An 18,771-nucleotide genomic window follows, 5' to 3' on the forward strand; every position below is an offset into this window, starting at 1 on the left:
TTTTCTCATTTAGAAAATGAAAAACATAAAACATCAATTTCAAAAAATGTTGAGTCAAGAAATTTATTGAAGACAACCCTTCCTGAGAAACATTTTGGATTCAACACATTGGCATTGTCTGATGAAAAATGTTTTGTTAAAAGATTCTTGATCAGCTCTACTGAGTAGTTACTCAGGATTCCTGGCAGGCTTGTGCAGCCCATGCTGAAGCATGCTTTGCTGTGGCTTCTCTGCTCTAGAATCCAAGCTAGCCTAGGTATCTCTTCTCAATGTAGAGTCACCATCAGTGATTGCAGTCTAGACATACATGGATTTAAAAAAAAATAAAATAAAATAAAAAAAAAAAACCCACCACCACCCCTTTTATCTCTAAAGGTACGTCTACACTACCCGCCGGATTGGCGGGTAGCAATCGATCCATCGGGGATCGATTTATCACATGTAGTGTAGACGCGATAAATCGATCCCTGATCGCTCTCCCATCCACTGCTGAACTCCAGCTCAGCGAGAGGTGGAAGCAAAGTTGACAGGGGAGCTGTGGCCGTCGATCCCGTGCCGCGAGGATGCGAAGTAAGTAATTCTAAGTCAATCTAAGATACATCGACTTCAGCTACGAGAATAGCGTAGCTGAAGTCGACGTATCTTAGATCTATTCCCCACCCCCCCAGTGTAGACTAGATCTAAGGGTATTGGTGAAGTAACTTCAGTTCTTGCTGAATCCACATACACTCTAAGTATGTAGGGAAAACCACCAGGTTGTTTTGGTATGAAAAGATACAAGTTAACCCAGTGCACTATGTCTGGTAGTTGTGATGGCCTACAAAAAGAAAAGAAAAAAAAAAAGCCACTTGTCAGTGGTTGGGCTGCTGGTGCACTGAGATCACATCCTATCCTGATGCTCAATATTGTCTCATTGTTTCCTTGTACTTCCTAATTGTCTGTCTGTATCCATCTGTTGTCTCTTGTCTTGTACTTAGATTTGTAAGTTCTTTGGGGCGGGGACTGTCATATTGTTCTGAGTTTGTACAGCACCTAACACAATGGGGTCCTGGCCCGGAATGTAGGCGCTAACATGGTAATAATGTACTCAGCTATACACACTGTTATATACAGCAAGATTAGTCAATGAAAACTACCATTCCTGAATTTTTTTCAGGTAACAGAAGACACTCTAATCAAACCACTATTTTAAGATGGGATGCATCTATTACATTACCCTCTTTTATACCAACTCTATATTGTATGACTCAGCTGAATAAAGGTATGCAAAATAGAAGAGAAACTATTTTTAAGCCACCATCCTTAAAACAACATTATTTTCTTCCTATTATAATTATTTTGAAAATCCAGGCACAGATACTAGAGAAATCAGATCATGCGCTTTGAGGCATAAACAGATTGCCTTCAAGGCCTGGCAAAGAATCTCTCCTCTGTTATTGAGGAATTAGATACATGACACTATGGTTTTTACATAATAATTTCAATTTTATGAGTAATTGCCTTTACCTGAAATTGGTAAGTACTGATCACAGCAATAGACAGAATACATCAGAACAATGGTTAGTGTAATCCAGTATCATGGTAACTTATGTAAAGAGAGCACATATCTACTTTATATTTTTCATCTGTTTAAAACTAATAGTTTAATTTAAAACCAAAAACCAAAAACAGCATATGCAGCATGAGAAACAATTAGAGCTGGTCTGGAACCAGAACTTCTGCTATGCAGAAAATTGACAGTTCAAAATAATTTTGAATTGGAATGATAAGTTGAAGGTTCCCATGAAATGACAGTTCTGAGAAGTTTAAATTCAGAATCAAAATGTTTCATTTTGGTAAGGTTATTTTGATTAATTATGTTTTGACTTAATAGAATATAAAAGTCAAAACAATGAATCAAAACATCTCAACACTGTTGAAATGAAGTGTCTTGACATTGTGGAAATGAAACATTTCAATGGGGAAAAAAAAAAAATCTTAAAACACGTTAGTGGAAATCTATACATTCCTGTGAAAATTTTGACTGACAAGTAGACTAGAGTAAGCTACATAAAACAAACAAGGAGCTACCTATATCCTGAGAATGTACCTCCTTACTCAGAGCAGAACAAAACAAAAACACCCCCCACCCTCCCAAAGACCAGACACATTGTCCAAATATTCATAGGATTATATAGTTCCATTCTGGGGGAGAGTTTCAGGATTATGCTCACAGAATACTACAGTAATACACAATAAATCAAAAATCCTGGTCAGTACTTATCAGATCATTATCTCTACAAATCCTTATATGAAAAACAGGCTGATAATCACAATTAGTGAATCCGCAATCTCACGGAATAGGACATTGGAAATAAGGAAGAGGTAGGTCAGGCTGTAACCATCTGGTATAATGAGGGGGAGATTGCTAGGTAAATTGTCCCCTCTAGATTGACTGATGGCAATGAATTTTAATGCTACACTTCATGTACTAACCTGTGGTTAAGTGCTGCAGAACACAAACAAACAACATTACTGTGGATATGTATCCACAATATTAGCCACAAACCATTGATTTCTCAACTATGCTAGGGCTAAAAATCAAGAGTGGTAACATTCAGCTGTGGCAATTATAACAGCAAAAAAAAAAAAAAAACAAACAAAAAAAAACACCACAATTGATTATTAATATTAAAATTCATATCAAGGCTTCACACTTGTAGCAAACGTGTTCCATAGATTCACAAAGCACTTTTCAAAGGAGAATGAGCATCTCTCTCCCCACTTTATATTCATTTTTTTTAATATATAAAAAAGGTCCGATATCCTAGCAAGTTGGTGGCAGGGCAGGGGCTAGAATTCAGATTCCCAGACCAGTGTCCATATATCCTGGAACATAAGAACGTATGTAAACATAAAAGACTGAGAACTAGTTCTTTTGTCCTGGCTAATTGTTCAAATGGTCCAACCCAGGATTTTTGATCATCTGGAACAGCTAAGGTCATATAGAATCACCATGGCAACATTGTCCACTCCTTTCCCTTGTATGAGCTGTTGAAATATAGACTTTCTGGCTGAAAGACCAATTGTCCCAGACAAGGGTGGCAAGGTCTCCCATCCAGGTTTACATTATCTATTTCAGGTCAAGAATAGAATCCAGTTTGTGCTCTTTGGAAGATAGCTGCATCAAGCAGGTGTACAGGTTACAAAGAAGTGAGTGGACATGGACATTTATTCCCCTGTGCACACACCTGAAAGCAGGCTCCCCTTGGTGCCTTGTCCCAGACATACTCAGGCCCTCCCAGAATGGAATATATCAAAGTGGATTTCTGTACCAAAAGATTGCATTCTAGACTTGCAAAAATGTAATAGATCAACTGGAATAAAGACACTGGATAAATTGAACTTAACTGCTGCTTCAAGGCATACACTGACTGCCAGCTGGGGCCAGGATAGAATCTTTCCTCCCTATGGTACAGCTTTGCACAATTGTCCAGGTGCATTACGTGGCTTGCTTTCGACTTCCCCTGATGCCAGAGGCAGGATACTGGACCAGATGAACCAATGGTCTCGTCTGGTATGAAGTATCAGGGGGTAGCCGTGTTAGTCTGTATCTACAAAAACAACAAGGAGTCTGGTTAGTCTTTAAGGTGCCACCAGACTCCTTGTTGTTTTCGTCTGGTATGGCAATTCCTATGTTCCTGTATAATCTGAAAAGCACGGCTCTCTCTTTAGGGAAAGGAACGTACTGTAGGTCTCCCTAGAAGGCAGAATAGCTAATCAACAAAAGTACAGTGCATAATAAATTTTCTCCAAACAGTACAAACATGTAAATGCTTATAACTGTCTTCTTGAACATCTATACTATGGTAGCTCTGTTTTCCTATTAAAAACTGCTTATTTATTTTTATTACATTTAAGCTTTCTGTTAATGCCCCCCTTGGGCTATATCTTTAGCCCATGTGCTGGGCTCCCTATTGCCAGGCTCTGCCTCTGTTCCATGCCACCCAGCTCTGGTTACTCCTTCCCTGATTGGCTTTCAGATCCCAAACAGTCAGGTTCAGGCCCTGCCCTGCCCACTGCCCCCGAGGGGGGCTTGGCCTGAACCTGACTGTTTGGGATCTGAAAGCCAATCAGCCAATGGGGAGGCGGTAACTGGAGCTGGGTGGAGTCAGCCTGTGTTGCTATGGGAGCAGAGTGGTATGAGGCAGCAGTAGCTTTATTAAAGGACTGTGACCCTTGGTGAGCAAGCTCACTTTTTAAAAAATTATAATTAAAGTTCTGTGTGGCTTGCCAATGGTTTTGTGGCCCTCTGCTACCTTGTAGTTGCCCATCCATAGGCTAGATTATAAATTTCACTTCTGATCTTAAAAAAAAAAAAAAAAAAAAAAAAAACCAAACAAACTAAACACTCTCCCCCCCCCACACCTACAAAACTCCTCAAGTCTACCTTTCCACTCCTGACCTCTCACCCTCCTTTCAGTCTCATGTCTGTTGCTCTGAAAAGTTGTACTGGATGTCCAGCTGCCAACTCACAATCAGATTGAAAACTGAGCTATTTGACTTCTAACACTTTTTTCTCCCTCCTTTACTGTTAATTCCAAATACTCATTTTTATGGAAGGCACAAAAAAAAAAAAAAGACATGGTACCTGCTATAAATAGAACACGGTCTAGAAAAAAGACATAGGAAGGGTGTCAGGAAAGGGATGCAGCATTGACAAAATGATCCTGAGGATGAAAGGTGCAGGTCTTAGTTGTTTTGTAAGTTGTAAAAGCTAAAACACATTACTTTCATTTTTCTCCCACATTAGTTCCTGGCTTCAGGTCCAGTATCCTTACTGTACTATCAGGAGCCAATTCCTGCCTTCCACATAGGTGAGCGAGAGTACTTACTGAGCTAGTTTCCTTGTAAGAAGTGGGTCTTCAGGATGGATTTAAATAAAGAGTGGGTAGTGTCTTTGTGGACCAGCATCTCAAACATAAGGGCCAACATGGAAGAAAGAGCATAAATGGAGGCAGGAGACATACTAAGAAACTGGTATCACTTGGTGAGCAGAGGGGATGGGGTGACATAAGTGACAAGGGTGGATAATAGGAAGGCAGCCATCTTTCTGGTCACCAAGGCTTGTGACCTAGGACTCCTTTCATGCCCCTCCCCTCATCAAGGCTTTCACCAGATCCTGTTGGTTCTTCTTCTGCATTTCTTTGGTATGCCAATTTCCAGCAGCTGAAGATCTGGCTCATTGTTTCCTTTCTAGTTTTGCACCTAAAAGGCATGGGTCAGATCTTTGGCTGGTATCAGTCTGAGGATCTGGCCCCAATCCAACTCACATCAACTGACCTCCCTTTCTTCAATCCAGCCATAATGCAACTGATCTCAGTCACAGCTCTGACTTTTTCGATTCACCTCCTGAATCCCTCAATTGGCTTCCTCTGGTCTTAATTGAGTTCAAACTTCTTGTCTTTACTTTCAACACCCCACATAATTCTGCTTGTGCTTGTATCTCCGCTCTTATTTCTTTCTGCGCCCTTAGCCTCCTGGCTAACAACTTCTCCCTTCATATAATTTCCGGTCTCATCTGGGTGTCTCCTTCCATGCAACCCCTTACACCTAGAACTCCATTCCCTGGTGCACTGGCCAACCATCCTCTCAGTCTTCATTTTCACAGCCCTTTGTGGAACTGGCTTGTTACCCAAAAGACCTCCCAACCTTGGTGATCATGACCTCCTTTCCAATTTCCTCCCACTCACACTTTTTTTTTTCCTCTTGCTCTTCCTTATGCCTGGAACAGGCTCCCCGATGCAGTGTGCCTAGCGACCTCATTCTCCTCCAAGTCCCTCCTAAGAGTCCTATTCTTGCAGCCAGCCTTCCATTCCTAGCTACCCTCAACTGTTCTCTTGCTTACAAGAAAAAAGTGTGTGGCTATTTGCCTACTTGCCAGCAGTAACATTTTCAGGGCAGGACCTGTGTCTTGTATTGGTCTCCGGTAAAGCACCATGCACAAATATGATGCTGCAGTAGTAATTACTAATGTTTCTAATTTAACCAGAGTTAAATTAAACCCTGTATGGATGTGATAGATTTCTATTTCTACACTTGGGACTAGATCCAAAGCCCTTTGAAATCAACAAGACCTTCCATTGACTTCAATAGGATTTGGTTCAAGGGCTGGCTTTTCACACGACATTAAACATATCCACAGTCAGAGCTGGTATTATGCATAAATAGACTGAGGCCTGGTCTACACTACAAGTTTAGGTCGACTTTAGCAGCATTAAATCGAATTAAGCCTGGACACCTTCACACGACGAAGCCCTTTCTTTCGACATAAAGGGCCCTTTAAACCGGTTTCTTTACTCCACCTCCGACAAGGGGATTAGTGATAAAATCGGCCTTAGCGGATTGGAATTGGGGTAGTGTGGATGGAATTCGACGTTATTGGCCTCCGGGAGCTATCCCACAGTGCTTCATTGTGACCACTCTGGACAGCGCTCTCAACTCAGATGCACTGACCAGGTAGACAGGAAAAGCCCCGCGAACGTTTGAATTTCCTGTTTGCCCAGCGTGGAGAGCACAGGTGACCACGCAGAGCTCATCAGCACAAGTAACCGTGATGGAGTCCCAAGATCGCAAAAGAGCTCCAGCATGGACCGAACGGGAGGTACGGGATCTGCTCGCCATATGGGGAGATGAATCAGTGCTAGCTGAACTCCGTAGCAGTAAAAGAAATGGCAAAATATTAGAAAAGGTTTCCAAGGCCATGAAGGACAGAGGCCATAACAGGGACGCACAACAGTGCCGTGTGAAAATTAAGGCGCTACGGCAAGCCTACCACAAAGCCAGAGAAGCAAACGGAAGGTCCGGGGCAGAGCCGCAAACTTGCCGCTTCTACGCGGAGCTGCATGCCATTCTAGGGGGTGCAGCCACCACTACCCCAACCGTGTGCTATGACTCCCTCATTGGAGAAACACACAGGGAAGAGGGTTCGGGGTACGAGGAAGATGAGGATGGAGGTAATGTAGATAGCTCACAGCAGCAAGGAAGCAGAGAAACTGGTTTCCCCAACAGCCAGGATATGTTTGTCACCCTGGACCTGGAACCAGTAACCCCCGAACTCACCCAAGACCCTGAGGGTACACAGGGGACCTCTGGTGAGTGTACCTTTGTAAATATTACACATGGTTTAAAAGCAAGCATGTTTAATGATTAATTTGCCCTGGCAATCGCGGCCAGTACAGCTACTGGAAAAGCCTGTTAACGTGTATGGGGATGGAGCGGAAATCCTCCAGGGACATCTCCAGAAAGCTCTCCTTCATGTACTCCCAAAGCCTTTGCAAAAGGTTTCTGGGGAGGGCTGCCTTATCCCGTCCGCCATGGTAGGACACTTTACGTGCTACTGGCCTGGCGTGGTAGTCTGGAATAATTGCATAACAAAGCATTGTAGCGTATGGTTCCGGTGTTTGCTGGCATGCAGCAACATCCATTCCTTATCGCTCTTTGTTATCCTCAGGAGAGTGATATCATTCACGGTCACCTGGTTGAAATGGGGAGATTTTATTAAGGGGACATTCAGAGGTGCCCGTTCCTGCTCTGCTGGACAGAAATGTTCCCCGCTGTTACCCACGCGGGGGGGAGGGGTGAAGTGATCATCCCAGAGAATTGGGTGTGGAGGGGGAGGGGGGTTAGTTGGGTTTGTGCTGCATGTTAACCCGGAAACCGCAGCCCCTCCTTTTACATTGCAAACCCATTTTAAATGGCCAGCCCAATTCATGCTTGATATGGGAAATGAGGGCGCTGCTGTTTGAAACCATTCCCACATGTTAAGGTTAAAAAAAGCCAAAAGACTGTGGCTTACCATGGCTGCCTGCAAGCTGAAATCTGTTCCCTGGCACTGCGTGAGTGATCTCTCACACCAAACCGGCAGGCCCTCACTATAAGAGGAAAAATGCGACCTTGTAACGAAAAAGTGTACCCATTGTTCTCTAAAATGTGTCTTTTTTAACCACCTCTCCCTTCTCCACCAGCTGCAAATGTTTCTCCTTCACAGAGGCTAGTGAACATTAGAAAGAGAAAACTGAGGACGCGGGACGATATGTTCATGGAGTTCCAGATGTCCTCCCACGCTGAAAGAGCACAGCAGAATGCGTGGAGGCAGTCAATGTCAGACATCAGAAAAGCACAGTATGAACGAGAGGAGAGGTGGCGGGCTGAATTGCGGGATGAACAGAGCAAGTTGCAGGCTGAAGATAATAGGTGGCGGCAGCTTGCAGACAGAAGGCAAGAGTCAATGCTCTGGCTGCTGGAGCATCAAACTGATATGCTCCAGCGTATGGTTGAGCTGCAGGAAAGGCAGCAGGAGCAGAGACCGCCGCTACAGCCCCTGTGTAACCAACAGCCCTCCTCCCCCTCAAGTTCCATAGCCTCCTCACCCAGATACCCAAGAACGCGGTGGGGGGGCCTCCGGCCACCCAGTCACTCCACCCCAGATGATTGCCAGAACATCAGAAGGCTGGCCTTCAATAAGAGTTAAAGTTTTAAAATGCATTGTGTCCTTTTCCTTCCCTCCTCCCCCACCCATCCCAGGCTACCTTGGCAATTATTCCCCTAGTTCTGTGATGATTTAATAAAGAATGCATGAATGTGAAGTAACAATGACTGTATTGCCTCCGCAAGTGGTGCTTGAAGTGGGGAGGGGAGGGTGGTTGGTTTACAGGGAAGTAGAGTGAACCAGGTGTGGGGGGTTCATCAAGGAGAAACAAACAGAAGTTTCACACCGTAGCCTGGCCAGTCACAAAACTCGTTTTCAAAGCTTCTCTGATGCGCACCGCGCCCTGCTGTGCTCCTCTAACTGCCCTGGTGTCTGGCTGCGCGTAATCAGTGGCCAGGCGATTTGCCTCAACCTCCCACCCCGCCATAAATGTCTCCCCCTTACTCTCACAGATATTGTGGAGCGCACAGCAAGCAGCAATAACAATGGGGATATTCTTTTCCCTGAGGTCTGAGCGAGTCAGTAAGCTGCGCCAGCATGCTTTTAAATGTCCAAATGCACATTCCACCACCATTCGGCACTTGCTCAGCCTGTAGTTGAACAGGTCCTGACTCCTGTCCAGGCTGCCTGTGTATGGCTTCATGAGCCATGGCATTAAGGGGTAGGCTGGGTCCCCAAGGATCACGATAGGCATTTCAACATCCCCAACGGTTACTTTCTGGTCCGGGAAGAAAGTCCCTTCCTCCAGCTTTCAAAACAGAGCAGAGTGCCTGAAGACGCGAGCATCATGTACCTTTCCCGGCCATCCCACGTTGATGTTGGTGAAATGTCTCATGATCCACCAGGGCTTGCAGCAGCATTGAAAAGTACCCCTTGTGGTTTATGTACTCGGTGGGCTTGGTGCTCCGGTGCCAAGATAGGGATATGGGTTCCGTCTATGGCCCCACCACAGTTTGGGAATCCCATTGCAGCAAAGCCATCCACTATGGCCTGCATGTTTCCCAGAGTCACTACCCTTGATATCACCAGGTCTTTCATTGCCCTGGCAACTTGGATCACAGCAGCCCCCACCGTAGATTTGCCCACTCCAAACTGATTCCCGACTGACCGGTAGCTGTCTGGTGTTGCAAGCTTCCACAGGGCTATCACCACTCACTTCTCAACTGTGAGGGCTACTCTCATCCTGGTATTCTGGTGCTTCAGGGCAGGGGAAAGCAAGTCAAAGTTCCATGAAAGTTCCCTTATGCATGCGAAAGTTTCGCAGCCACTGGGAATCATCCCAAACCTGCAGCACGATGCAGTCCCACCAATCTGTGCTTGTTTCCCATGCCCAGAATCGGCGTTCCACGGCATGAACCTGCTCCAATAACACCATGATTTCCACATTGCTGGAGCCTGTGCCTTGTGAGAAGTCTATGTCCATGTCAATTTCCTCATCACTCTCGTCGCCGCGCTGCAATCGCCTCCTCGGCTGGTCCGGGTTTCGCTTTGGCATGTCCTGGCTCTCCATATACTCCAGGACAATGCGCGTGGTGTTCATAGTGCTCATAATTGCTGCGGTGATCGGAGCGGGCTCCATGATTCCAGTGCTAGCTATGGCTCCTGGTCTGAAAAAAGGCGCGAAACTAGTATCTGACGGACCAGGGTAGGGAGGGAGGGCCGAGTGACAACATGGCGTACAGGTACAGGGAATTAAAAATCAAGAAAGGTGGCTGTGCATCAGGGAGAAACACAAACAACTGTCACACAGAATGCCCCCCCCCAAGATTAAACTCAAAACCCTGGGTTTAGCAGGCCGTTGATTTCATGGAGGGAGGAGGAAGCCAATGAATACCGAACAAATCTATTTTTTACATCTTAAGCTGGCAGCCGAAGGTGCGGCATGACTGATAGCCACTGCAGTATGATGACAATTGATACCAGTTGTAATATACCATCTTCTACCAAAAGGCAAGGGGCTACTGCTGTGTAGCAATGCAGCCCCACGTCTGCCAGCACCCAGATTGCCCTCGGCCTCTTCTGGGTGCTTAGCAGAAAATACTGGGCGATTGGCAGAAAATAGCCTACTACGACTGATAGCCATCATCGAGAGAGTTGCATGTCTGCCCAGGTGCCCATGATTGACAGCCACTGCAGTACAACAACGATGGATACCAATCGTAATATACCATCTTCTACCAAAAGGCAAGGGGCTGGTGCAATGCAGCCCTACAGCTGCCAGCCCCACGACTACCAGTCATGCTGCACCATCTACCGCCAAAAGGCAGTTAGCTGCTGCTGCTGCATAGCAATGCAGTACCATGTCTGCCGGCACCCAGATGACATATGGTGACGGTGAGTTGATCTGAGCGGGCTCCATGCTTGCCGTGGTATGTTGTCTGCACAGGTAACCCAGGTAAAAAGGCACGAATCTATTGTCTGCCGGTGCTCTGACGGAGGGGGAGGGGCCTGATGACATGTACCCAGAGCCCCCCTGCGACACTGTTTTGCATCATTCAGACATTGGGATCTCAAACCAGAATTCCAATGGGCGGCGGAGACTGCGGGATAGCTACCCATAGTGCAATGCTCTGGAAGTCGACGCTAGCCTCGGTACTGTGGACGCGGTCTGCCAACTAGAGCACTTAGAGCATTTTATGTGGGGACACACACAATCGGCTGTATACAACCGATTTCTATAAAACCGGCTTCTATAAATTCGACCTAATTTCGTAGTGTATACATACCCTGAGTAATTGCATAGGGCCTCCTGAACAGCTCAAGGGGTCCCTATTAATTATTTATATGAATTGTGTGTGGGGGGGGGGCTCCCAAAAATGAGCTAGCACTAGGACTGCCCACAGTTGGCACCTTATTGTTTGAATTAAGCTGGTAAAACATGTGTTCAGATGGTTAGTGTCTTTGGAAGAGCTGATATTTATGGTGTTTCTATGAAAATAGATCAAGCCTATTGGTATTTATCTAGGACTAGGAAACCCTGCTCCTGCCTTTCACCATGCATTTTTCTCTGACTTTGTGGCAGCTTTGGAACCCCCATGAAGCTTTCCATTTAGATGGCTTAAGTGTTTCCATACAATTTATTATAAAACCAAGTGATGTTACTATCTCTTTTCACTCAGATGCTACCACTGTAAAGGTTACATTTTCATATTTAAATAAAAAGTGCAACAATGCTATGTAGGGATAATTAATTCTTAACATCTGCCTTTATAAAGAGACACGTGAGGCTACAGTAATGTAATTACTGACCATAATTGATTTTATTGGGACTCCAACAGCTAAAACTCATTTTCCTACTATTCAACATTAAGTGCAAATCTGCACAGAATTGGGATGGGAAAATGCCAGTTAGAATAGGACTAAGAATGCTTGTTTGGTATTTTTTCCCCTGTATGTTCTTACCTTTTTGTTTTTATGATGTAGTGTGTTTTGATTTTGAAACACTGAGTCAGATTCTAGTCTGTGATCCAGGAGCTTTGCCTCACCATGGTAGTACAAATGGGGCGGAAAACTAGTGGGCCTCCCAAAATGGGGATTCAACCTAGCATGGTAGCATGCCCAGATAGAGTACAGCCAGCATAACTGGCTCCCATGCACCCCCTTGAAACTCCTGGCATAGCAGGTGTCATAGGGCAGCCCATCTGAAGTGCCCTGTGCAGTAAACCATAGCATGGCAAGCATGGTTGCCTCAATTTCTCTTCTCAGGTGATCCAATAACTTCACATCAAGCTCTCGTTTCAATACCATCCCTTTTGGGGGCTGGTTTACTACAAAACCAGTGCGCAGATGGTCCAAAACATAAGCCCTAACATAGTCTATTTGTCACCCCAGTACAAGTAGTACTTAACATTCCACGACATCTTATCCCTCAATGTCCCACATATCACACATGAGTGCTTGCAACCACACCTGGACTCATCCAGCCCCCTCCTGTCCTTGTCCCAGGACAGAAATTCTATTCTTCCAACTGGAGTACAACCCTGCTCTTCCCGCCAGGAACTCCTACAGCCTCTCTGCTAGGAGCATCCCTCATTCTCTGGCCTTCTCATGGTTCCTCATGGGTCCAGCTCTTCAGCCCTCAAGAGGTCAGTAAGCAAGCTCCTCTGCTGCTCTCCTGCCTTCAGCCTTCTCCCAAAAAGCACCTTCCGGACTTCTTCCTTTCCCTGGTCTCCAGTAATTCTCACCTGCCCTTCCTGACTGGAATAGTCTGATCTGACTCACTGTCATTCCCTCACCATGACTCTCCCTGATCATGCATGGCCCTCACGTGCTGCCCCACTCTCAATTGGCCAGATGGGAGTAACTGCCCTGACACAGGGGAGCTGGAGCTACTTAATTTACTGCAGCAGGCCACCCTGTGACAGGGGGCATGTTCAGGTGACAGAGGGCATGGCTTTGTACTGCTCTTCTTGGTTAGTCTCAGGGACAATGATGAGTGTAGAACTAGCCCCAAGATCAGGGAGCCACAACCAGCTTCTTTGTGTCCCATCCTTCCCAGCTGCACCCAGCAGACACTGAATGCAGCTACGATTCTAACCCGTTATTTTTAGTTTCCTGTTTACAATTCCAGATGCCAAATAAACTGGTAAATAACAATAACATAGTAATATTTTGTATTTGTGTAGCATCGAGGCACTCTAGTCATGGACCAGCACTATTCTGATAGGCACTGTACCAACACAGAACAGAAGAGGTCCCTGCGCCATACAATCCATGTATTGGACAAGAGACAAACAGGTGGATACAAACATATGGGGGAGTACAGGTAAACAATGAGAGAAAATATAGGTCAGGATGAGCATCAGTGGTCTCTACACATCAGCAGCCAAACAATTGTCCATTTTTTTGTAGGCATTATGGCAAAGGAGAGTTTTGAGGAGGGATTTGAAGGAGAGTAATGAGGTAGTTTTGCAGAGGTTTCTGGGGGGCACCTGCTAAACAGCATGGGAGAAAGCACAAAGGTGTCTGTTTGAAAATGTAACTAGTGGACAACAGAGGCTGGTATTATGGACCAATCAGGGGTGAGCAATTCAACAAAGAGATAAGTAGAATGGGGATTAATTATGCAGAGCCTTGAGAGTCAAGACAAATAGTTTATGTTTGATGCAACAGAGGAGGAGCAGCCAGTGACAGGATTCAAAGCAAGGGGTGATATGATCAAAGCAACCGACTAGGAAAATAATCTTTGCAGAAGTATTGTGAATGGATACGAGCAAGGCAAGATTGCATTTGTCAAGGCCAGGGAAAAAGGATGTTGCCATAATCAAGGCGCAGGATGGTGAGTTTTAGCTGTGTGGATGGATAGGAAAGGCCATATCTTAAAGATGTTGCATAGAAAGAATCAAAAACATTTTAGATATAACCTGCATGTGAGGATCTAGAAAGAGGTCTGAGTTGAAGATGATGGCCAGGTTATGGGCTTGAGTGACAGGATGGATGGTGGTGTTGTCTACAGTGATAAAAAAGGAGGTAGGGGGAAGGGAGGGGTGTGTGTGTGTGATTAAGAGCTCTGGTTTAGCTTGAGCTAGCAGCGAGACATACACGAGGAGATGTCAGAGAGAAGCTGAGATTTTAGTTGGACAGAAGGACACAGGTCTGGAGCAGAGGTAGATCTGTGAATTATCAGCATGGAGATGGTAGCTGAATTTGTGACCTCAATTGAGATTCTACACCTTCTCTGGGTAGAGAGAAGAGAAGGGGACCAAGGACAGAGCCCTGCAGCCAAGTTCTCCAGCAGTTGCACTTGTGCCCTCTTCCACTGAGGTAAGAAAATAATAATATACATAAGAATGTGAGCCAACTCTCCCCCCCCCCCCCATTTCCTCCCCCTCAAAAAAAGGGGGAACAAAACATTCTTGAACTTTGGGGAAATGTAGATCCAAAACCTGAATTTTACAATTGATCTTATCGATGTAGTTAGCCAACTAAATCCCTGGATCTAAATTCCTCCACTCAGCTGGGGGAGGTAAGGGGTTTTATTCAGATCTGGTTATCGAATTTCTGGCTCAGACAACTCATAGAAATTAATTATTCCTAAAGAGCTGCAGTGGCTCATCACCAATTGGTTACTACCCTTCCAAACCTGGTCATCCTCCTCTCCTTTATAGTAGAGCAAAAAAATCTGCAGTATCTGGACACTACACGCTGAATTAAAGATGCTGTTCTCACCCTAATTCAACATGCCCTGGTTTTCACTTGTTTGTTCTTTAAACTTTTATTGCTTTTTAATCTGAGAATGTAATAATGTGTCAACTTTTACTATGACCACAGTCCATCCCACAGCACCCCTTCTTTGTGATTTGTCTTTCCTTACTATCTATCTCATTTTGTGAGGTCCTTGGGGCAGGGACCTGCCTTTTCCAATTGTCTGTAAAGTGTTATGCACACCGATGTGCTGTAGAAAAAGGACAAAATAGAGGTGTAGCAGCCACCTAGCATGAAGGCGTTAGGATTGCCTTGCCAGCATGGTAACAAAGTGACTGGCCCCAAATCTCTATCAGGTTCACAATCCTACACCAAGTTCTGTTCTCTAATTTCATCCTTAGATTTTTATCCAGAGCAACACATGAGAAATAGCATGGAGTCTCTATTAAGTACCATTGATTCATTGTCTGTTCTCACCAGTGACAGGATATGGCCGATACTACTGTTTTGTCCATATTCCAAGTACTCCATGTATTCCTGTTTGCCTGCCTAGTCTCTCTGGGTACATCTACACTGGAGCTGGAAGGGGTAATTTCCAGTTCATGTTGACCTCTGATTGAGCTAGCAAACTAAAATAGCAGCGTAGCCATAGCGGGGCGAGCAGGAGGTGCTAGCTGTTCCAAATATATACCTAGGTCTTGGGTGGGCACACACTCAGGATGGCTGGCTCTTCTTGTCACAGCTAGATTTCTATTTTTACATACTAGCTTGATCAGAGCTAACGTAAGTACATCCATTGGAGCTTGAAATTACACCTTGCAGCTCCAGGGGACACACTCGGTCACGCATTCACACCCTTCACCCCACACGTTCCTGTTCTCCAACAACACGCTTTGTTTGATGCATTCTGGGTTAACATAGCTCATGTGTTAACATTGAGCAGGGCTATTGATTACCTTGACTGGCAGAGTGGGAGCTGACATTTCTAAATACCATTGGAATATCAGGGGAAGAGGTCGAGTGCCAAAGAGTCGATTCACAAAAGTGCCCCCACAGCATCCTGCCGGCAGTCAGATCAGGCAATTCATTCCCAATCATTGTATTCTCAACACCACATTTCAGAACACACACTATTCAGAGGAGCAACATGGACAGATGGTTAGTAGAGAGGAAAGGTTAGAAGAGCCTGGAGTATATACACTCTAGTGCTGCAGATAGATACCAATACCCTCAGCTTGCAGGCTGTGGGTATTGGTAGATGTATTTTTCAGCTCACTGTGCATTAAACAAAGATATGGATGGTTTTATTTAATAACTGATCCTATGGTACATTTTGACAAGAACTGCGGATAGTGTTGGTGCCCTAGACAGCACTTAGTTTCAAAGAAAAAAAAAAAAAAAGCTCTCCTGTAAAAGGCATGAGCTATTTGTGAGAACATAATGGCCGCTGTGTTTGCTCAGACACAATGCTGTCATTACAATAGTCTCAAGCCTTTTCATAGGCAATATAGAATCAAATTATAATTTATTCAGCTTCCCAGTATTCTACTCAAAGCACTATTTGATCAGAAGATAGAAAGTGCAAGGGGGGGAGGGGTGTAAATGTGATCAGAATTCTATATCGTGTGCATTTATACATGTCAGGTTTGCTTTTTGGATGCCATCTGGACATATAATATTGCAAATTTATGAAGAGCGGATTCATTTCTATATCATTCTGTTTCTTTTCAACTACTAATATGCAGAGGGAATTTCATTTGTATACATAGACTCTGCTTAGCATATGGTCCCTAGCTGACAATACAGAATACTTTCCAGCTGTTGAATTCTCATATACTGCACACAGATAAAAATCTCAGTGTTCTGAATGTGGTGCTCATAAAGCTCTTCTTAGGAGTGAAAAACCACACAGTTTGCAGTGGATACTCTATTAAAGGGTTGGGTTTTAAAAATCTGTGTAATGTATCAATTAATTAGCTTGTATGGTCAGTTTACAAAGCCTGATCCTGGAATATGCAGAGCACTCCATTCACACTGACGTCATGGGCCAAGTTCTACTCAGTTACACTGGTGTCAATCTAGACTAACTCCCAAGTTTAATAGAGAGTTACTCCAGATTTATACTGATGTAAATAAGGGCAAACCTTAACTCAGTTAGTTTAGTGCTTCTGAATGTTGCTGGATTTGTAGCATTAGAAATTGGGGCTGTTACACAAATCTGTTAATCCAAAGGACTAATGCAGTATAAGATGCCCTGTGCTGCCCTGCCAGCATACCTCAACCCTGACCTTTAATGGAACAGCTGAAGGGTTAGAGGGTGATTCAGTCTCCATGGCCATCAGGTTGTGAGTTCTCTGCCGAAGCTGCCAACAACGCCAACTAATAGTAATTGGGGATTGTTTTTTGTTGTGTGTGCGCAACGTCCTTAAGGGACTAGAGAGAGACTACCAACTCATTTACCACAGATCACTGACTAGCCACCATGTCATGAAGAGTTCCAGTCACTACACACCCAGGCCAGATTCACACTGGTCATTTAGAGCCAAAAGAGATCTTTTATTCTATTGCCAATGCTCTGAACCTTCTCTTCATCCAACAGTCTAGTATACTGCAATACACTTCATTTATAGGTTCAACCAAAGTAGTTTGCGCTCCTTGTTTGTGAGGGTTTTCAAATTGAGTATTTGGTAAGTCCCCTGGCATCCCACATTCTGCAGCTGCATATTATGACTAACTTGAGTTTGGTCCTGCTCTTGCTGGCTTCCTTTGTATAACACAACATGTTTAAGTTGGAGTGTTAGGTTACCTCTTATTGGCATATCTTTACATCTTCAGAACACCATGCATTGGCAAGTGTAGATTCCTGAGGCTGAGCGTAATCAGATTTACTCTCTGCTGACAGGAATATGGGAGGGTCTGTCACTTGTTAGTATTAAATGAGATTTCCAGCTGATTATCCCCACAAATGTAAAGCCAAGCACCAGTGTTCCAGAATGAAGATACATTAAAGATCATGCAAGATATGAAATCATGTTTTTGCTTGACTTTTTTCCACTGTTGGAAACAAGAAAAATCTCCAAACCAACCTTGTTGAGTAAAGTTTTAAAGTGATTTGATATGCTTGGATGATTGTTACTAAGGCGTAGGTTGAGCAGGAGTAGGAGGAGTTAAAGGATTAGCCTTTCTATTCTGAACACCTGGATTCAAAACCAGTTTAGGTCACTAATGAAAATGAGTTTGGGATTGTTACCCAATCACTACAATACATTTGTCCACATCTCATAAAGCGTGACTAGTTTTAGTCATTTCTACTCCAGCGAGGCCCAAGACTAGAAATCTCATCCTGCTAATGAGCATCTCCTGCTTGGCATTAAGCACCTTTGAGTCTCCTGGATGTTAGTTGCTACATTGACTAATGGAGACTAAGGGTGCGCAGCACCTTGCAGGCAGAGATGTTTAGAAAGACTTGCACTAAGCCACCCGCACTAGGTCAGCCTCTGGCCACGGGTTGGCAACATTTGGCACACGGCTCGCCAGGGTAAGCACCGTTGCGGGCCGGGCCAGTTTATTTACCTGCTGACGTGGCAGGTTCGGCTGATCGCGGCCCCCTACTCGCCGCGGTTCGCCGTCCTGGGCCAATGGGGGCGGCGGGAATTTGCGACCAGCAAATCCCTTGCCCGTGCCGCTTCCCGCTGCCCCCGTTGGCCCAGGATGGCAAACCGTGGCGAGTGGGGACCGCGATCGGCCGAACCTGCCACATCAGCAGGTAAATAAACTGGCCCGGCCCGCTAGGGTGCTTACCCTGGCGAGCCACGTGCCAAACGTTGCCGACCCCTGCTCTAAATGGTGATATTATTAATTATTATTAACCCCTCCCTTTCACGAGCACCAAATTTTTCCACAAGAAAAAAAAAAAAAAAAGATATTTTCCCCATTCCTATCTGCTGGATGCGTAGTCAGGTAGCACACAAGATATCATCTGATAGCATACAGTATATATCAAACACAATAGCTTAGTACTATCACATGGTAAAGCAAGAATTTAATGCACCACAATATTTATTTTCAGAGTAGCAGCAGTGTTAGTCTGTATCTGCAAAAAGAACAGGAGTACTTGTGGCACCTTAGAGACTAACAAATTTATTAGAGCATAAGCT

Source organism: Trachemys scripta, chromosome 1 (genome assembly GCF_013100865.1).
Source record: "Trachemys scripta elegans isolate TJP31775 chromosome 1, CAS_Tse_1.0, whole genome shotgun sequence".
Classification (NCBI taxonomy): Eukaryota; Metazoa; Chordata; order Testudines; family Emydidae; genus Trachemys; species Trachemys scripta.